We start from the raw sequence: 18,940 nt of genomic DNA on the forward strand, positions 1-18,940 counted from the left end.
TGGTCTTCCTCCACTTGCGCAGCGCCATTTTGCGCAGCGCCATTTCCCACTCCAAACGACGTTGTTTGTCCGTCGGAAACTGGAAATATGCTACGTCTGTTGTTGTATCCGACCTGTTGCCACAACTGATTATACAGCATGTCTTACCGGCCATCCTGGTGGGTGTAAGATCAGTGTGCGACGTAACGAACACAATTGCTACGCAAAATTTCCTTCGTCAAAACTGCCAAAATACACAGCAAAGCAAGGCGGACGGCGCGGGATATCTCGCGACTTACATCACGCTCAGTGTGGCTTGCAGAAAAGCGCTCGTGGCTCGCACTACCCTGTCACTGAGCCCGTCATAGAAGAAAATCATTTTTATCAAGTTTGACTCAGTTTTCGAAGGAGATATTTTACAGGCATGGTCGTTGATGGCTAAAGGTGACGAATATTCGAAAATCTCGGAAGGGACCTTACGCGGATTCTCCCTTTAAGCTTACATCACTGCCTGATTAACTGCCCTAATTGTGTAAAGCAATTATTTGGGCTGCATCGGTGTGTCCATATTTGCGAGACAAGGCACCACTGTCGTTTACTAAAGGCTCTTTCTGCGGCGATGCTTGATACAAATCATACTAAACGCATACACGGCTAAAACAACGGCTGTGATTCTACAGAACGATCTCTTTCTGCTATCCGAGTGTATCTTCGGTGTACTTGCGATGTTGAATTGTGCGTGGCTGTGATAATTATAAACTAGCAATGTGAAAATAACTTGATTATAGGCACCACTTCGTCTCAAGCTAAAAGCAAAGCACTATACATGCGCACAATCCTCCGAGAGCTGAAGATTGTTGCTGAAGATTGGCGCCGCAAAAGATTGCGATGTCATCGCGATCTTTGTAACAATTAAGAGTCAGCCAATGAGGATCGCGTTTTCAACGGCCGTAGCCGATGATGAACGTGCCTTCAGCGGTCTTGGCCATGAAGTAGAATCACAGTCGCCTGCGAGTTATGACTGAACGTCCACGCGTAATAAAAGGAAAAAAAAAGGGGGGAAACGAAAAAACAAAAACAAATAAAGCACGAAACGGTCTGAAATCTTTCTCAAAAGCGATTTTCTGGAAAGCGTCTCGCACTTCTTTTCTGAATATTTAGGTCTGCAGGTTCCAGTTGAGCTGCAATAACTTGCTGGTTCTTGAGTTGCGGGTTCTTCAGTAGCAGACGAATTATGACTATATATGTCCACGTAGAGAAGGACGAAGAGGAGGCAATATGCATGCTTTCTCTATCTAGTTGGCGTTGCCCGTACGCTGTCGAGTTTTACTGTGGCAACGACACACTTATAAACTAAGGCATGTCGAAGGAAATATTCTGCCCTCTGGCGGTACATACTGTTCGCGAGCTGTAACGCACACACATGAAACACGAGGCTTTTCTTTTATGATTCGCAGATTTTTGTTGAAAATCTATGACAGCGTTCGAGAGTGCAGTCGAGTTATACGCCCAGACGGACGGCTTGAAGAATGTAACCGCAACGTGACCAATGACCTAGAATTCATTATTCAACTATATTGAGGAAATTTCGGGAGGAAGGCTGGACAATCGACGTTCACCAGATCCCGTGGCCTAGTGGTTAGGATGATCGCTTTCCACGCTGAGACTGGGAGGTGACACGGGTTCGAATCCTGTCACCGGCTGTGCTGTCTGAGGCACAGTTCCTCCTGAAGTCGGCCCAGATCAGTACAGATCAGTAATCACAAAGCGCCCACTGGACAGCGCTGCACAGGATGCTGCCTGCTGTCCAATACAAACGTTCTGATTATTTTTCTTCAAGTTATATTGCTACTGATCGATCTTAGCCTTCCTGATAAGAGTCCATCGGCGAAGGTGATGCTTTAGTAGGGCGCAGTCTTCGTTCCGGCTCATTCGCATAGTGGAATTCAGCATTGAATACTTCACGGCACGCGCGAGTGATTTTGACACATAAAACAGTTTTCAGCGATTTTAACACAGATTCTGACTGATTTTATAAGTTTTGGTCGGAATTCCCTGAGTAAAGATTTAATTAATTAATGTGAGATAGTTCTGTAGCTACATAATCTCCTCGAGGGGACTTCCGTCTGGTGGAATATTCCAGGTGCAGGAACGACTTCTAAGCTGCTCTCGAATATGTGTCTAAACGACAAAAAAGGAAAAGAAAAAAAAAAGGTGCCTAGAACTTGCGGGATTTTTTTCCTTTTTACCTTACGTTTTTTGTTTCTTTGCTTACATTTGTTGTGATGAAGCAACCGATTTTCGATTGTTTTGGCGTGTTTTTGTGAAGTCACTCGTGTTTTGCAGGATACCACTACATGGTGTTACAATTCGGGTACGGTGTTTGCGGTTCTGGAATACTGACTCGTTTTGTGTCATGTTACCATATGCCACCCAAGGTCGCTTATCCCCACCGGGGGCAAACGACCTTTGTGACTAGACTGACAACGGCGACTGTTGTCAGAAGCAATGAGCTATGTTAGTATTATACATGGGTATTGTACTTACAGTCCAATTTAAATGTTCCACATTTTCTATTTATTCGTTGGATGAAGAGCTGAACAAAACCTGTGTCGTCACACCCTTGTTGTTTGAGTAGTTCCGGTAGACAAGTCTTGCTGTATTCCATCATACTAGAAAAGACGGTGGAGAAACTGGTGTTTAATTACTTGGACTCGTAACATATCCTGGTGGATAATAAGAAGATAATAAGAAAAAGAAAACTTTGGGTCAGGTCGCGTAAAATAAGCAATACAATGGCGCAGGAGAGATGTCAGCTGTTTCGGCGCTGGGAGCGGCAACCTACGTAGACGAAAAAAAAAACAATGTGTATAGGCAGTGTACAGAGCGACCTCCGTGCTGCCGTGCGGGAGACAACCACAAACATTCTGGGGGTCGTATATTGCGGCTGCATTGAGAGACAGGGAAATTCACAAGGAGTGATCCAGCTACCGTGTCTGTCCATCACCTTGTTTTATAAAAAAAGGGGGGGGGGGGGGCTTGGATGCTTCGCGCCGCACGTAATGACACGCTGGAAATTATTTCTGTGGAAGTCAGCCGCCACTCGAGCACCCGACGGCTCCGAACTGCACCTTCTTCATAAAAACCGCCCTTAACATGAATGGCAGCGGCACATATAGTTTCAGTTTGCACTTTTTATTTTAATGCGTTAGCATTAGAGTGCTCGCTAGACAAGGATTGCGGCGTGGCCAGTCTGTAGCCACGCTGCGCATGCGCAGTTAGTGTAGAGGGAAGAAGGAAGGAAATGGCGCGACTTCTAGGCAGTGCAACCAGCCGCCGGCTCTAAAGCGAAGCACACCGGTTCCAAAATATCTTCGCCACTGGCGCACCTATCTCAGTATCCCTAAGTGGCTGCGTGATATATGTGTAAATATTAGGATGCTCATTGATCTCCGAGAACTGACATAAGTCTTCCTTCGCGCTGATTGGGTGAGAGTCATTTGATTCAAGCGCGAGGATCCGAACGGTCGGTCGAACGGAGGAAACATGTCTGTCCGGCCATGCGTGTTCTCTCGGTCTACAACCGTTGTGCTGGCAAATGATAGCGGGTAGCTTCGAGGGTTTTGAGTGCTTCAGATTTAGCTTGTGGGGAACAGCTAGTGTGAAATGGAATGGCGCATCCAGCTGATTAACACAACAGTGGAAAGACGAACACGACAGGGAATCCTCGCACCTCCAAAGGAAGCAGAAATCGCGAGGCAGTCACTCTTCTTCCGATGTTCCGCAGGTCAATGGTAAGACAAGTTTGGATGCTTCTTGTTTCCGAAGGAAGTAATACAGGTTTATAGTGTGAAGTGTGTTACGTACAACATTTACGAGTAACTCTGTAAGTTAGGGGCGTCAGTGCAGTGCGTTGCCGTTACTTGTGCGTTTCGGATATGCTGCTAATAAATTATATGTGTGGTTATGCTATAGCTGCCCCTCATGCACGTCGCAGCCGTTCATTCAGTGTGATCTAGGATCATTTGTGGCAGGTGTGCTTTGGTCTCCAAATACGAAAGGTACATCGATTTATAACAGTGATTTTCGTTCAGACTTAGGCATCATCAAAAAACTTTTATTCTATTTTTAGAGCTCCCGCAGCCATCGGCAACTACGACACACCTGGCACAGCTGTTCTCGAAAACTGTACACCTTTACATACTGTGTGCGCGAACTGCTCTTCGGTGTCAAAGCACCTAAAGCTCCAGTGAAACCTGCGTTACAAGACGTTAAAAGATATGTACTGTAACTTTATCTGAACAGTTCGCGAGGATAAAACCTGCTTTATGAACCACCACCGCTCTTTGTTTCTCTGCTATGGAGCAACACGCATGTTACTCTACAGCAAGCGCGAAAAAAAAAGGAGAGGAAGGAAAGGAAAAGGAAAAATAGAGGAAGCTGTGACGGAGGGGAGAGGAACGAGAAAAAGACGAAAAGCACGGGGAGAGACGGGAAAGGAGGTTGAGAAAGAAGGTCGGTCTGCGCATGCCCACTTCACCCTTGCTTTTTTCTCGTGCAGCTGATCTTGACCGCTGTGACTTGCTCCCTTCATGCGCAAGATGAGCAACATGCGCAATATAGGTACAGATGAGCGCGGGCACGAAATTTCGTACCCGTAGCCGCACAGCGCATGCGGGAGCACGGCCCGCAGCAATGCCATTGGTGCAACCCGTACCCGCACATCCCGACGTGTACTCGCACACGTAGTGGCGGCCAGCCCAATGCGTACGAAGGTTTCAGTTATGCCACATGTTCGTCACAGCGCGAGATGATGTATTGATGCTAGGTATACTATCAATTTGAGAGCCACTTTCCCAACGCGCCAGGCGCTGTGGTGACTGCTGACAATGGTTGCAAGCTTACTAACGCGAAGCGTATGCGGAAAAGTTGCCGCAATTAGCCCCATGCGGCAAGTCAAAGGTACAGTCAAAGAGTAAGTATAGAACGCGTTGCCAGTAAATGAGAAAGCTGTCATCATCTCACACACCACGGAACGTATTGGTATGTGGGAAAGCGAAGAACGTTTTGGAAAGTATTTTGGGCCAAATATTCGCAATGAATCGGGTCATGTACGAAAAGTCAACGGCTCGCTTCGCGCCTGCGCGTATTGCGGATTCGAGATTTACCACTTCCTTCACCACGCTTCACACACTGAAGTAGCGGAAAATATGAATAACGAGTTTTTTTCTGTGTTTTTTTTGCACGAAATTAATCGATTTCACTGAATTTCGAAATCGATCTACTGATATATAAAGCCTCCAGGTCACAATGCCAGCACAACTGGCGGCCGCGGCGCCGTAGAAGAACGTGGCGCGCCAGGCTAAAATGGCGTGGCGCGTTGTTCCAGGCGCTCCATGGGTTATTAAGGTTGTGCGAAGGAGCTCCCCCTACTAAGCAAGCAAGCGGCGGCGAAAGAAGGCTGACGCTGCGAGATGACGCCGCCAAGCTGAATTGGTGGAACCCCGAAAGGCTCGTTCGGCTGAGAATAATGTCTTGCGTTCGCGTTGTGTACGGTCGTGTGAAGGATTTTGCAGCATTAAAACATTTTCGTCTGATCCACCAATGGATCGACCATATTTTCCTTTGAAGGAAGTAGAATTTGACGTCGTGTGGTAATTTGAAATCGTGTTTGTCTGTTATCGTCCTCTATACCTCGGGTTTTCAGTTTCCCGACAAGTTAGGAAACTAAAAAAATCTCATCACTAAAAAAGAAACAGCGCTAGGGACATGATAAATAACGTAAAATTGTTTCCACTCGATCAGTGCGAAGGCATACTAAGGAGCCTTTTTAGCTTTTCTAATAACCGCGACTTCTCGAACAATGGGTTTGCTCACAAGTCTGGAAATAACTATACGGAACCCAGGAAGATTGTTGCCAAGAAAGAACCTATTTTTTCACGGGTTCAGGGATTGCGGCAAATGGGTCAACATCGGGGCCCTCACACACACACGCGTTATGTGGTAAAAATTACATACGTTTTACCCTTACGAGGAAGCGCCTGCTCGTAAACTGTACACACTATATCTAATATGAGGCAATCCCACGAGAACGCTTGCACGAAACGTGAATGCAAACGTGCGCGGCGTAGTATGCTTGCGCCAAATTTCTCCTAGAGCAGTTGTGCAGTTTCTTCACAAGGGGGACGAGCAGCAGCGCGCCTATAGGCGCTGCACGCCGCCCATAGGCGCCAGAATTCAACGTTTTACTCTCATTGTTTTTGTTTAGCGATTGTGCTTGTGTAGCCTACCGTATTGGCTTTTACGTAATTATCGTCCCTCAATTGCAATGTTGGACACCTCGGTCATGATTCCCATTCTTCCGACTGTTTCACTCATTCCTTTAAAGGTTCAACCGTATGAGCCGTTCTGTGAGCGGCAGAACGCGAGTTTTTCTCGGTGGCAAGCGACGCTGTCGTAAAACGCCTAAAGCTAACCTCATGCAACGTTTCTACAATAACGGATTGACGGCGTCCCCAGCGAACGTTTTCGTACCCTCTCAAGGAAAGGAAATCCGCATAATTTCAGAAACACTTTTATTACTTGTGAAATTCACGAACACAGGTGATGATGGTGATGAGTTGGATTGTTCTGGTCTATATGGCTATGGGGTTTATGGCTATGATGCGCGAAGCTAGGTAAGTGATGGGGAAATTACAAGGTGGAAAGAATTAAACGAGAACTAAAAACGTATCTATAACTTTGCAGAACGTGCGGTACGAACTCCTTCCCATAACAAATGGCCATAAAACATTACATACTTTTAAAAACTGAAACACAGATATGGTATAAGTGCAGGGGTGCGCACTCACAGAGCCACTTGTTGTGACTCGCTATTCACAAGACATCCAAATACACGGGGCGAACACAACATTTCATTTGATATTAATCTGTTGCACTTTTCCCTTCGTGTTTTGCATCTAGCACGCTCACAGAAGAATCACGTGGTTAACATCAGCAGCATCTGATCCTCTGCTGAACGCGATCCACGCGAGCAATCTGGGCAGTTCCGCGTGTCGCCATCCACGGCTAATCCCTGATGGGCAACTTGCTCGCGCCGCTTCCGACGCTTCCTTCGTCCAGCAGTCGCCCATCCACGATATCCGCACCCCTCGGAATTCGGTGGTGTCGCTGCTTTTCTATCGTTCTGCCGCTCTCCAAACGCTACTGCAGGCCGATGGATAATGCGCTGACTAATGCCTTAAAACACGCGCCTTAAAACACGAGGTGAACGGCATCTGAGGCAGACTTCCTCTGGTGCACTATGTGGTGTTGGGTGAACACAGGCGCCGTCTGCTGGTGCTGTTGTGGTCTGACGCTTATCACAAAAATGCTATGGAACTGCCGTTTGCACGTAAAAGAAAAAGCGCTTACCAGCAGTAACGTTTCTGCATATCCGGGCTCAATTCTCCCGGTTTTTCAGGATTCAGCACATGGATCTGCATATATCTCTCGCTGCACGCAAACTGGGCATGGGATAACGTGTTGTTATTACACTGAGCAGAGCCTGTAAACAAAAATTATAGTACATGTAAGATGGCCCAACCAACATACAGGAAGGATTTCAGAAGGGCGTACGGTGTACGTGAAGGAACCCCAGTAAACTGCTACTAAATGCCCAGTGCTAAGAAATGCTGCTACGGCATTGCACCGCAGTAGCCATTATATTATTGCTCTGCTTGTAGGTTTCTGCGCAGCAGAAGAGGGCGAGGGTGTAAAATCGAGTTTGTGGTGACATACCGCTCTCACATTCGCCAGGGTCTCGGTCCGTTCCACGTCATAACAGCGGAAAGGTAAACAGTGGGAAACGCGCCATACGCTCCGTGTGTTTTCCGTTTTGTTAGGGGGACACGATGTTTCATACCTTCTGTATTTTTTACTGTACTTCGTCGTACCTGAAATGGGTGTAACGTTCTTCGTGTTTGAAACACATACAGATGAGATGATTGTGGGAAAACGCGATTAACATCCAAGTTGCTTGAAGACGCCACATCTTGTGTGGGGAGGGCAGCGGAGTGTTAATGTGATTGCGTGCTGTGCAGTCTTTTATGGCGGCCAGGGAAGATAGAAAATGCTACTTTGTGCGCGCCGCAAAGCAGCATGATAACTTTTTGGACCACTGCTGTGTCGTGCTATCGTTTAACCCGGCTGACGCGGCTGCCGTGCACACCGGGAGTGCCGTTCTTCTTCCTCTACCTCTGCATGTTGCAGTTTCGTAATGCTTCAAGGCACGCTAGTTCCCATAAGCACTCGTGCACTCAATTTTTGAGGACAGACAACACTCGAGTAAAGAAAATTTGTGCGAAACCTTGCTCCATTATGGTGTTATAAAAATTACACCTAAAAAGCCGTGCGCCATGCACGTTATTACACATTTAAAGGTGTGAAAATATTTAGAGTGTAAGGTACCGCACGGACTTGGAAAGAAGAGGTTGCGTTACCTATGCACGTACTAGTTCGCAAGGTACCATTCGCTGCTACCCTCTGACTCTGAGGAAGGAATGCGCCAGAGCGTCTTCAGTAGACCTCTGCCCAGCCCTGTACGTTGTTACGCGCTTCATTAGCGAGACAAATGTGAAATAGTACAAGTGGGAAGCTTTACCTCCTGAATAGAAGACTGCAGTGTGAAAATTTTAGGTCTCTCTCAATAATCATTTTCGCAGTGCGTAACCAATAATGTAATGTGATGTAAGATGATGTGAGCCACTGGAAAGCTGCGCACTATCTGCGAGAGGATGGTCTGTCGACTACAAACACGGCGTCGACGCTTCTATATGTTTCCTTTTCTTACAAAACACCTACAATGAATAAAGTAAATGCACATTGTATGTCAAATGTTTCCAGATGTGCAACCATCGGCAGCAATATCAAATATGGAAGAACGTGATCGTGTGCGAGAATCAATTATTTTTTCCCCTCTGTTGAAATTAAACGCGTATTCTACATAAGGAGTGTTGGGTTTGGTTCCCGATGGCACTGTTCCTTATTCTGCGCATCCTTGTCATTTGCTAAGATGACGCACTTCCCTTGTTTCTTTCTCTTCTTTCATACCACTGTGTGCTAGCCTCTGGTACTTCTGGATGAGCAACATAAAACCGCCAAAGCATTTGACAATTTTGTTTCAATAGCGGAGTAGCTATTCCGCTAAGATTTAAATTACAAGAGGAAAAGGTATTTCCGCTAGAAATACAAGCAGCTGAGGGCTCGTTTAATGCAAGTGGGAATGTAAAACATAGCCGAGAAAAAGAAAGCGAGGCCCCCCGATAAAACACTTTTTTCTTCTCAGTTTAATTTCTTGCTTGCATATTGATCTCGTTTTCATTGTGATTTCGTTTCGTTGACATTCAGCTTGACAGTCTGGCGATCCTCCTCGATTTCAACTACCGTTAAGTCCCACTGCAATGTCCCAATGTAATGATTTTGATCGCCGGAGGGATATTTATCACTGGACTTACAAAGACTACTGTTGTCCCAAGCCTCGTATTATGTGTTATCCCTGCTTCATTCTTCTTTTATTGTACTTACAGAACGACTTGGACGTTCCACATTGAGTCTCAACTTTCCGAGTGAACCCCTGCAAAAAGTCTTCGGAATCGCATCCTTGTTGTTTCAGCGTGTCCTGAAGACAATTCTGGCTGTACTGCATCATACTGGAAAACATCGTGCACAAATAGCTGTTAAATTACAGGGGCGCTAACATCGGTTCGCGCCGAATGAACGCAGTGAACTGCGCACGAGCGAATAAGCAGCTTTTTCCGCCAGTTTGGAAGCGACAAGTAGTATTCTGTCATGCCAAAACTACGGCAGGGCGAAACTACGACATGGACCCCTGGGCCCTGCCCTGAGCCCTGCGCGTATTTTTCCCCGCGCTGCGCGTGTGTGGAGGGTTGTCACCATGCTTATCGGCGGGGGGAGGGCTGCATGCGCGCTTACCCTCACATTTTTCAGCCTGGGTCGACTTCTTTCGACATTTTTGAGGCTTGGCCAACTTGGGTCACGTATTTGTTCCCGCACCCGCCGGGCGGCGCTCGGGTGAGGCGCTTACCGGTGGGTAGCGCGTGGCCGGAGGGCTGCGTGCGCGCTTACCAGCTCACACTTTTCAGCCTGGGTCGACTTCTTTTGTCGTTTTTCAATCTGTGTCGACTTCAATCATATTTTTTTTTCAGCTACAACAGGTGTGCAGTAGGCTCTTTACATGCAAAGGATAGCCATACACAAAAGTACAAGCGAAAATATATTTATTAAAGTCATTACTGTCAGGAATTATGTTATGACTCTGCGTGAAGGAGAAAAACCTGGCCCAAAGGGGAGAGCTGCGTGCGCGCTTACCGTCTCACATTTTTCAGCCTGGGCAGACTTCTTTCGACATTTTTTAGCCTAGGGCGACTTGGGTCGCGTATTTTTTCCCGCACGCGCCGGGCGGCGCTCGGGTGGAGGCGCTTACCGGTGGGTGGGCGTGGCCGGAGGGCTGCGTGCGCGCTTACCAGCTCACATTTTTCAGCCTGGGTCGCCTTACTTTCGTCATTTTTCAATCTATGTCGACTTCAATCATATTTTTTTTTCCAGCTACAACAGGTGTGCAGTAGGCTCTTTACATGCAAAGGATAGACATACACAAGAGTACAAGTGAAAATATATTTATTAAAGTCAATAGTGCTAGGAATTATGCTGTGATTCTGTGTGGAGGAGAAAAACCCAGCCAAAAAACCTGAAGCAGAAGAAACACAATACACGTAACAAAGAAATACTTATTACAGGTAAGATACAATAGCATTGAATAGGTATCACAGATCAAACACAGTATTTTTTATTAACTGTAATCATACACACATGTTTCAGTGAATCAGAAGGGAGAGCACATTTTAATCAAAGAAGATGTTCTTAACCAATACGATCACAATCAAAATTACAAGTTTTATTATAAAAAGCCTGAGATGTGAGAACACGGTACATGTAAGTAATTTCGAGCGCCATAGGGAATCTAAGTTTCATATTCCAACATGACACAAATTTAATTAATCAATTTCTATTGAAGTGAATAGTGCAGACATAAGGAAATAATTCGAATCCACACAGCATTAACATAGAACCAATCATCCAACATGTAGGGAAATAATAGCAAAACGAGAAACGAGCACCACAATTAATCAAAGAAGATATTCTTAATCAATATGATTATAAACAAAATTATAAGTTGTGCTATAACAAGTCTAATATTCCTATACGTGAGAACCATCAGTGCAACAGCGGGAAGTTCTGATAGTTGTATGTAATTAGCTGTGAACAGCGGAGACCCTGGAAGACTATGGGACACGAACACAAGAGAAAATAAAATCTATGCCACTACAAAGAAGTTATTCTTAATCAAAACAGCAGAGGAGAATAATTTATCATTTTAATTATCATAAAATCATCCTCGTGACATAATCTAATCGAACACACAATAACACTATACAATTCGAACACTATACAATTTTCATTCTAAGAGACACTACAAACCGTACTTTGTTTTATGAATCCAACACAGAAAATAGATATGTTAAAAATAAACTTCACCACATAGCACGCTCCTAGCCAACAACCAGCTCTGATGATATCTGCCCTGATTTGTAGAAGATGGGTGCCGTTAGATGTATGGAAGAACATGGAACAAGAACGACCAGAACACAAGAAGAAATAAAATTTATACCACTACAAAGAAGATATTCCTAATCAATATGATCACAATCAAATTACAAGGTGTATTATAAATATTCCTACATGTGAGAACCATCATTGCAATAGACGTAAGGAAATAACGAGAAACAACACAATCAACTGCTACAATTAATAGAAAGCCAAACCTGCACACCATCCAACACATAGAGAAATAATAGCTAATCAATCTATCAAACCCGGCGTCGGAAAATTGGCGCCCCCATCGCCCGGCAGCAGCCGCAGTAGCCCCCTCTTGCATTCACGGTTGGGTCGCCGCAGGAGGGCTATCCCCACGTATAGCTGTGCGTGGCTTTCCCGTGTCTGGGGAAAGGGGGATCCTGGCGATTGAGTGGACCTGGAGGTTGTTTAGGACCCTTCGGGGCCCCTCTGGGAGAACAACACACCGCTTTGGCCCCTGCTTCCCATAGTCGAGTGGTCCTGGAAGGCCCGGCCAGGATTATTCAGCTAGTCGCCATCCACCTTTTCATTGCTTTCTCTTTATCTTCTCTCCTTCTCGCTTCCTTCCACTTTTCATCATCTTTGGCGGCAAGGGTCAACCTTGGGTAGTTCTTTTCAGTATCCAGAAAGCTGCACTTGGGTATCATGCAGAGGTACCTGCTACTGCGTGATGCGCGGTCCCCTGGTTGGACTCCGTGGTGGGCGGCAGGACATCTGCACGAATGTCATTCATTCTGCGAATGTCATTCATTATTTTCTATGGACACAATCACCTAAAAAAAAAACCCGATCGGAGCCCAAGAGGAGCCGCACCGAAGAACGAACATTGCATTTCTCTGACCTAAGTTGTCCGGAACCTTGGTTTCTGATTCTGGCTGATTCTTCACTCAGATGAGGAGACCAAACAACTATCTAAAGTATCTCCTTTTCTTGTTGCTAGGGCACTCGAACCCGTAATAGGAAAGTCGTTTCAGGCCAAGAAACTGAGCTCAGGAGACATTCAGGTAGAGGTCAATAATAAACAAGAAAGTACAGCACTGCAATCTCTAAAGAAGATCGGGGAGATACCTGTTTCAGTTACAACCCACCGAACACTGAACACCGTTAAGGGAGTCATTTCCGAAGAAGAGTTAATCGACTGCAGCGAAACTGAAATCGAAGAGGGCTTGCAAGAGCAAGGCGTCGTGTCTGCCAAACGGATAATTATGCGGTCGATGGCAGACAGTCAGTTTGGTACGGGGTCGTAAAAACCTCTTCCCAAAAAGGCACCCAAAGTATGGAGGTCGACGATGACGACTGCATGTCGCAGAAGTCATCGTCGAGCCTCCCCAGCATTCCTTCACAAGGGAAGGAAAAACGAGAAAAAGGACGAGGAAGGGGTTTCAAAGGGAATGACCAACAGAAACAACCCCCGCGAAGGGTCCAACCCCCCTAAATGGTACAAGTCTTTTCTAGTAGGTGTCACCAAGTGCTGCGCCTTCTTTTCCTCCTTTTTAGTGTGACCGTTATGAACCACTTCCTCCAGTGGAACTGCCGTGGTTTACTTTCTAACTTAGACGACATTAACGATCTCTTTGACAAGTACAATGCAGCATGTTTCTGCCTCCAAGAAACATATTTAAACACACACACACCAAATCCAATTCGTAGACACAATGTATTTCGAAGAGATCGAACAGACGCCACTCGCTCATCTGGTGGCGTGGCTATCGTCACACGAGGAACTGTTCCGTCCAAAGAAGTCCACTTGGTTACAGACTTGGAAGCCGTAGCCGTGCAGATGTGTCTGGACAGAATTGTCACCATCTGCTCGGTCTATTTGCCACCATCAGGAAGTTTTGCACAGAGAGATATAGAACACTTAATCAGCCAACTTCCAACTCCATTTATACTCTTAGGCGACTTTAATGCACACAATCCGCTTTGGGGCAGTACAAGAACCGACGGCCGAGGGAAAATATTGGAAAGGGTCTCGTTATCAACCTCCATCTGTCTTTTAAATACAGGATCACCTACGTATGTCCACTGTTCAAGTCAGTCTTTCTCGGTCTTAGATTTATCACTTTGCAGTCCATGTCTATATCAAGATATAGAATGGAGCGTGCAAGAAAACCCACTTGGGAGTGATCACTTTCCAGTGATCCTGAAATATATGTGTGCAGTCAATAGTCTGACAGCATGTCCCCCTAGATGGAAGCTCCAACATGGTGACCGGAATGCTTTCTCTAAAAAATGTGACCTGTCGTTAATCCCTGTGGAGAGGATGACAGTTGAAGAGGCCAACAATGTAATTACCAACGTCATCCTCGATGCAGCAACACAATCCATTCCCCAGACTTCTGGTCGTCTACCGAAACGACCGAAGCCATGGTGAAACAGCGAGTGCAAGGAAACTCGTAAATTTCAAAATCGTGCGTGGGGTACATTTCGAAGGTTCCCCACATCACAAAATCTTCTTTTGTTTAAAAAGGCGACAGCCAAGGCCAGATGGACGCGGAAACAAGCAAAGCGGTCATCTTGGCACAACTTCGTGTCTTCTCTATCTCACAGTACCCCATCCAAAGTAGTGTGGGACAGACTTCGCAAAATCAGAGGAGAACACTGCAGTTATACAATCCCTCTTTTAGAAGTCAACGGGCAGGTGTGCGGAAGCCTGCAAGAACAGGCGGATGCGCTCGGACAACATTTTGAATGCATCTCTGATTCATCCCATTACAGTCCCGAATTTCTTAGAGTAAAAAGAAACGCTGAGAAACGAAAAATTCCAATGAGTGGTGGTGATGAGTACGTATACAATCAGCCGTTCACGATGGTGGAGCTTCAGCGATCCCTATTCGCTGCTAAAGCCACTGCCCCGGGCCCAGACAGAGTAACCTACTCTATGCTGTGCCACTTGTCTGATGACTCAAAAAAATTGTTGCTCCTTTTCTTTAACCGCGTTTGGGCAGAGGGAACGTTACCACTATTACGGAAGACTGCGACTGTCATTCCCCTTCTCAAGCCAAGAAAGGAAGCATCGAATCCAGCCAGTTACAAACCTATCGCCCTTACGAGTTGTATTGGGAAGACGTTTGAGCGAATGGTCAATAACCGTCTGGTTCATCATCTGGAATAAAATAATTGCCTTTCTGAATTTCAATGTGGTTTTCGAACAGGGTGTTCCACTATGGATCACCTTGTTCGGCTAGAAACCACTATCCGTGAAGCCTTCGTCAGAAGACAACATTGCTTATCTGTTTTCTTTGATTTAGAGAAAGCGTATGACACTGCGTGGCGACACGGTATTCTGCAGGATCTTTACTCTTTTGACGTGGGGGGCAGACTCCTTAGATGCATTTCAAACTTCCTCCAGCACAGATCCTTTAGAGTGCGACTGAGAACCACTCTATCCCGCCCCTTCGTACAAGAGAATGGTGTCCCGCAGGGATCCGTTCTCAGTGTTGTTTTATTTATTGTGAAAATCAACCAATGTCATCCCACCCTCCATATCTTTCTCCTTGAACGTGGATGACATTCAAATATCTTGTTGCTCCACGAATCTGTCAATATACGAACGACACATGCAGGTGGCCATCAACAATATGGCCAAGTGGTCTTCATCAAATGGATTTAAATTCTCAGCTGAGAAAACTGTGTGTGTCCATTTCTCTAGGATTAGAGGACTGTTCGCACCACTTACGCTGCAGCTTAACCGACAAGATATCCTTGTTCAACCAGAAGCCAAATTTCTTGGCATTACTTTCGACTCGAAGCTGACCTTCAAGGCTCATATCCAAAACCTAAAGATAAAGTGTGTCAAGTCACTAAACATTTTAAAAATCATTTCTCACAGATCTTGGGGTGCAGACCAGGAAACACTTCACCAAGTATATACTGCATGTATTCGTTCCAAAGTGGATTATGGGTCCTTTGTCTACGGTTCTGCTCGAGAGTGTGTTGAAAGCCCTGGACCCTGTCCATCACCAGGTGCTCAGGCTCGTGCTTGGAGCCTTCCGAACGTCTCCTGTACAGAGTCTATATGTTGAATCGAAGGAATGCTCCTTCAAAAGACGGCGTTCTTATCTCGGTACATCGTACGCACTTAGAATAAATAGTCCACCCCAAAATCCAGCCTCGACTTGCGTCAAGCACACACGCTTTAAACAGCTGTTCATTAACAAGCCCTCTGTCGTCCCTCCATTCTCTTTGCGAATTGCATGAGAGTTCGATTGCCACGGTTTCTCGTCCTGTGACCTACAAGTTGTAGAGTGTAGCAGAAAGCTCTCACACTGGGAACCACCTCCAAGGTCTGACATCTCTTTGGCAAAGTACAACAAACAAGACAGCGCCTCATCAGTACTTCAACAAGAGCTTGCACACTTGAAAGACAGCTTTGATAACCATACTGAGATTTACACAGATGGGTCCAAGTCTAGTGCAGGAGTGACTTGTGCCATGATTTGTGGCGCGTACACAAGGTCTCATCGTATAAAAACATTTGCATCAATTTTCACTGCCGAGGTTTACGCCATTATCTTGGCTCTCAACTACATCCTTCAAGATTCTATAAAGTATTCTGTTATATATACAGACTCCTTGAGTTCCATTAACGCAATTTGTAGTCAGCACACAACAAAGAACTTTCTTGTGCAGCGAGCAAGATCTTTAGCCAGTCTGATAAGAACAAAGGGGTACTCCCTCATCCTATATGCTGGGTGCCCAGCCACGTAGGCATCAAAGGCAATGAGTTGGCAGATCAAGCAGCTGCAGCTGCTCTCCAAAATCAGTAAGAAAAAAATGTGCGCTTTCAATGATTCTATGCACAAGGCCATACTAGAGGCCGTCCCTCCCTAACTTGATGTTGGTGTTGGGGGTCGTCGGGTTTCATCACACTTTATCGCTTGAATCCACTAGTTGATCATGTTTATTCATTGAAAATGACAAGTTTCTGTACAGATTCTACGGTGTATTCACGCTGCTTGCTTAGAAATGATTTGTCTGAATTAATTATTGTTTTGTTTCAGGTTCGACTGATATTCGATGAATTGGACATTATGTATGCATGATGTATTAATTGTGTCATATTTGTTTCAATTGTTCGCTCGATTGAGATAAGTAAAAATAATCTCTGAGTTGGGAATGCCCGGTATTTCTGAGTTGTGTTTCACATTTGATTTTTCTGTGTGGTTCATCTATATAGAACTTTCTGCTGCAAGATATTACCAAACTTGATGTAATTAAATTTGTTTCTCGTTTTTTGATTGAGTATTGTTGCTACCATTTAATAATTTGGACTTTCTCTAGATGTTCAATAACAATATCGCATGTGTACAAACTTAGTCGACTTCTCAACCACTTTGACATAAGATTTCCGTTTCAAGGAAAGGATACGAAAATATAGTGATCCCCGCGAATAATATTGACATCTATTTGCGCGGCACAATAAAATATATCGCCTTTGAACTATCTTATCTGACCTCTAGAACGCCCCATTTGCTGGACGAAGGAATCAGCCCCCAACCCTTTGGGTGATAAAGCATGGGAGTTGCTTCGTCTTGGTCATTTAGATAGAGACAAAGTCTCCCGGCTTTAAGGAAAAGAGTGAAAACCGAGATGTAAACATTCCATATTTTCTATGTCTTGGATACCTCCATCAAGGTTTGTCGTGTTTGTTAGAATGAAAATTGTATGTTGGTCGATTTCATGATGGTTCAATGATATATTATTTTCCTCTGTTGTTGTTTACATGTCGCCGCTTGGAGTGTTCCTCTCTTCTTCAGCGTTAAGTCTGTGCTATATTGTAATATTTCTCCTTTTGATAGATTGACTAGCTATTATTTCTCTATGTGTTGGATGGTGTGCAGGTTTGTCTTTCTATTAATTGTAGCTGTTGATTGTGTTTTTCCTCGTTATTCCCTTACGTCTATTGCATGATGGTTCTCACATGTAGGAATATTTGTAATACAACTTGTAATTTGATTGTGATCATATTGATTAGGAATATCTGATTTGTAGTGGTATATATTTTATTTTCTCTTGTGTTCATGTCCCATAGTCTTCCAGGGTCTCTGCTGTTCACAGTTAATTACGTACAACTATCAGAACTTCCCGCTATTGCACTGATGGTTCTCACGTATAGGAATATTAGACTTTTTATAACACAACTTATAATTTTGTTTATAATCATATTGATTAAGAATATCTTCTTTGATTAAATGTGGTGATCGTTTCTCGTTTTGATATGGTGTAGCTATTATTTCCCTACATGTTGGATTATTGGTTCTATATTAATGCTATGTGTTGATTCGAATTATTGCCTTATGCCTGCGCTATTCACTTCAATAGAAATTGATTAATTAAATGTGTGTCATATTGGAATATTAAACTTAGCTTCCATATTATGCTCGAAATTACTTACATCTATCAGGTTCCCACATCTCAGACTTTTTATAATAAAACTTGTAATTTTGATTGTAATCGTATTAAGAACATCTTTGATTAAATGTGCTACTGCATTTTAATTTCAGAATTTAAGGACTGGATATAATTAATAAATTATGTATATTATTCACATGTACTGCCTTGTCTTTTTGTTTCTTCTGTTACAGGTCGTGAAGTTTTCTCGGCTGGGTTTTTCTCCTTCACCTGATCGGCATCACAATTGGCACAATTCCCAGCACTATTGGCTTTAATTAATATATCTCAACTTGATTGGCATTACAATTGGCATTGACAAATAAATTTTCACTTGTACTTTTTGTGTATGACCCTTCTTTGCATGTCTCTGCATGTTATAAGCGCGCGGACAACCTCCGCACACGCGCCGCGCGGGGGAAAATACGCGAAGGGCTCAGGGGCAGGGCCCAGGGGTCCAGGTTGCTGAGTGGACCGGCCGTAGCCTCGACATGACTGAATACTACTGCGACAAGCTACGTCAAACGACAATTCAGGAAAACGCCAATGCGCGTGGTTGCAGGGTTCGAACTTTCACTCTCCGGATCTCCGTCAAGCGATGTCACCTTTGTAGCACGTCAGCTTGGCTTTCACCTGAATTATCTGCCTCAAGTGCAGGGCCGGACAAATCAGTCATGATTCCTGTCTCCTCAAGCGTTTCTAAGTCACTCAGCCAGTGAAACACGAGGTGGGCGGTATCTGTGGCAGACATCTTCTAACAGGGTGTGGGGTGAAGACAGCCTTGGTCCGGATAAGTATCTCAAGAAGACTGTGGAACCGCCAGTTGTACGCGAAAAAGTCCTTACCAGCAGTACCATTTGTTCACCACTTTGTT

The 18,940-nt window shown here is 44.8% G+C and overlaps 1 long non-coding RNA gene across 1 annotated transcript; it reads right to left on the reverse strand.

Moving 5' to 3' along the window:
- Positions 1-7,436: 7,436 nt before the first annotated feature.
- LOC135373819 (uncharacterized) lies at positions 7,437-18,928 on the reverse strand. Its single transcript, XR_010416601.1, has 3 exons — positions 18,912-18,928; positions 9,544-9,668; positions 7,437-7,525 (listed from the first exon to the last, which is right to left on the reverse strand). It is a non-coding gene; the product is annotated as an uncharacterized LOC135373819 (long non-coding RNA).
- Positions 18,929-18,940: the final 12 nt, after the last annotated feature.

The sequence above is a fragment of the Ornithodoros turicata genome, unplaced genomic scaffold (genome assembly GCF_037126465.1).
Source record: "Ornithodoros turicata isolate Travis unplaced genomic scaffold, ASM3712646v1 Chromosome32, whole genome shotgun sequence".
Lineage (NCBI taxonomy): Eukaryota > Metazoa > Arthropoda > Arachnida > Ixodida > Argasidae > Ornithodoros > Ornithodoros turicata.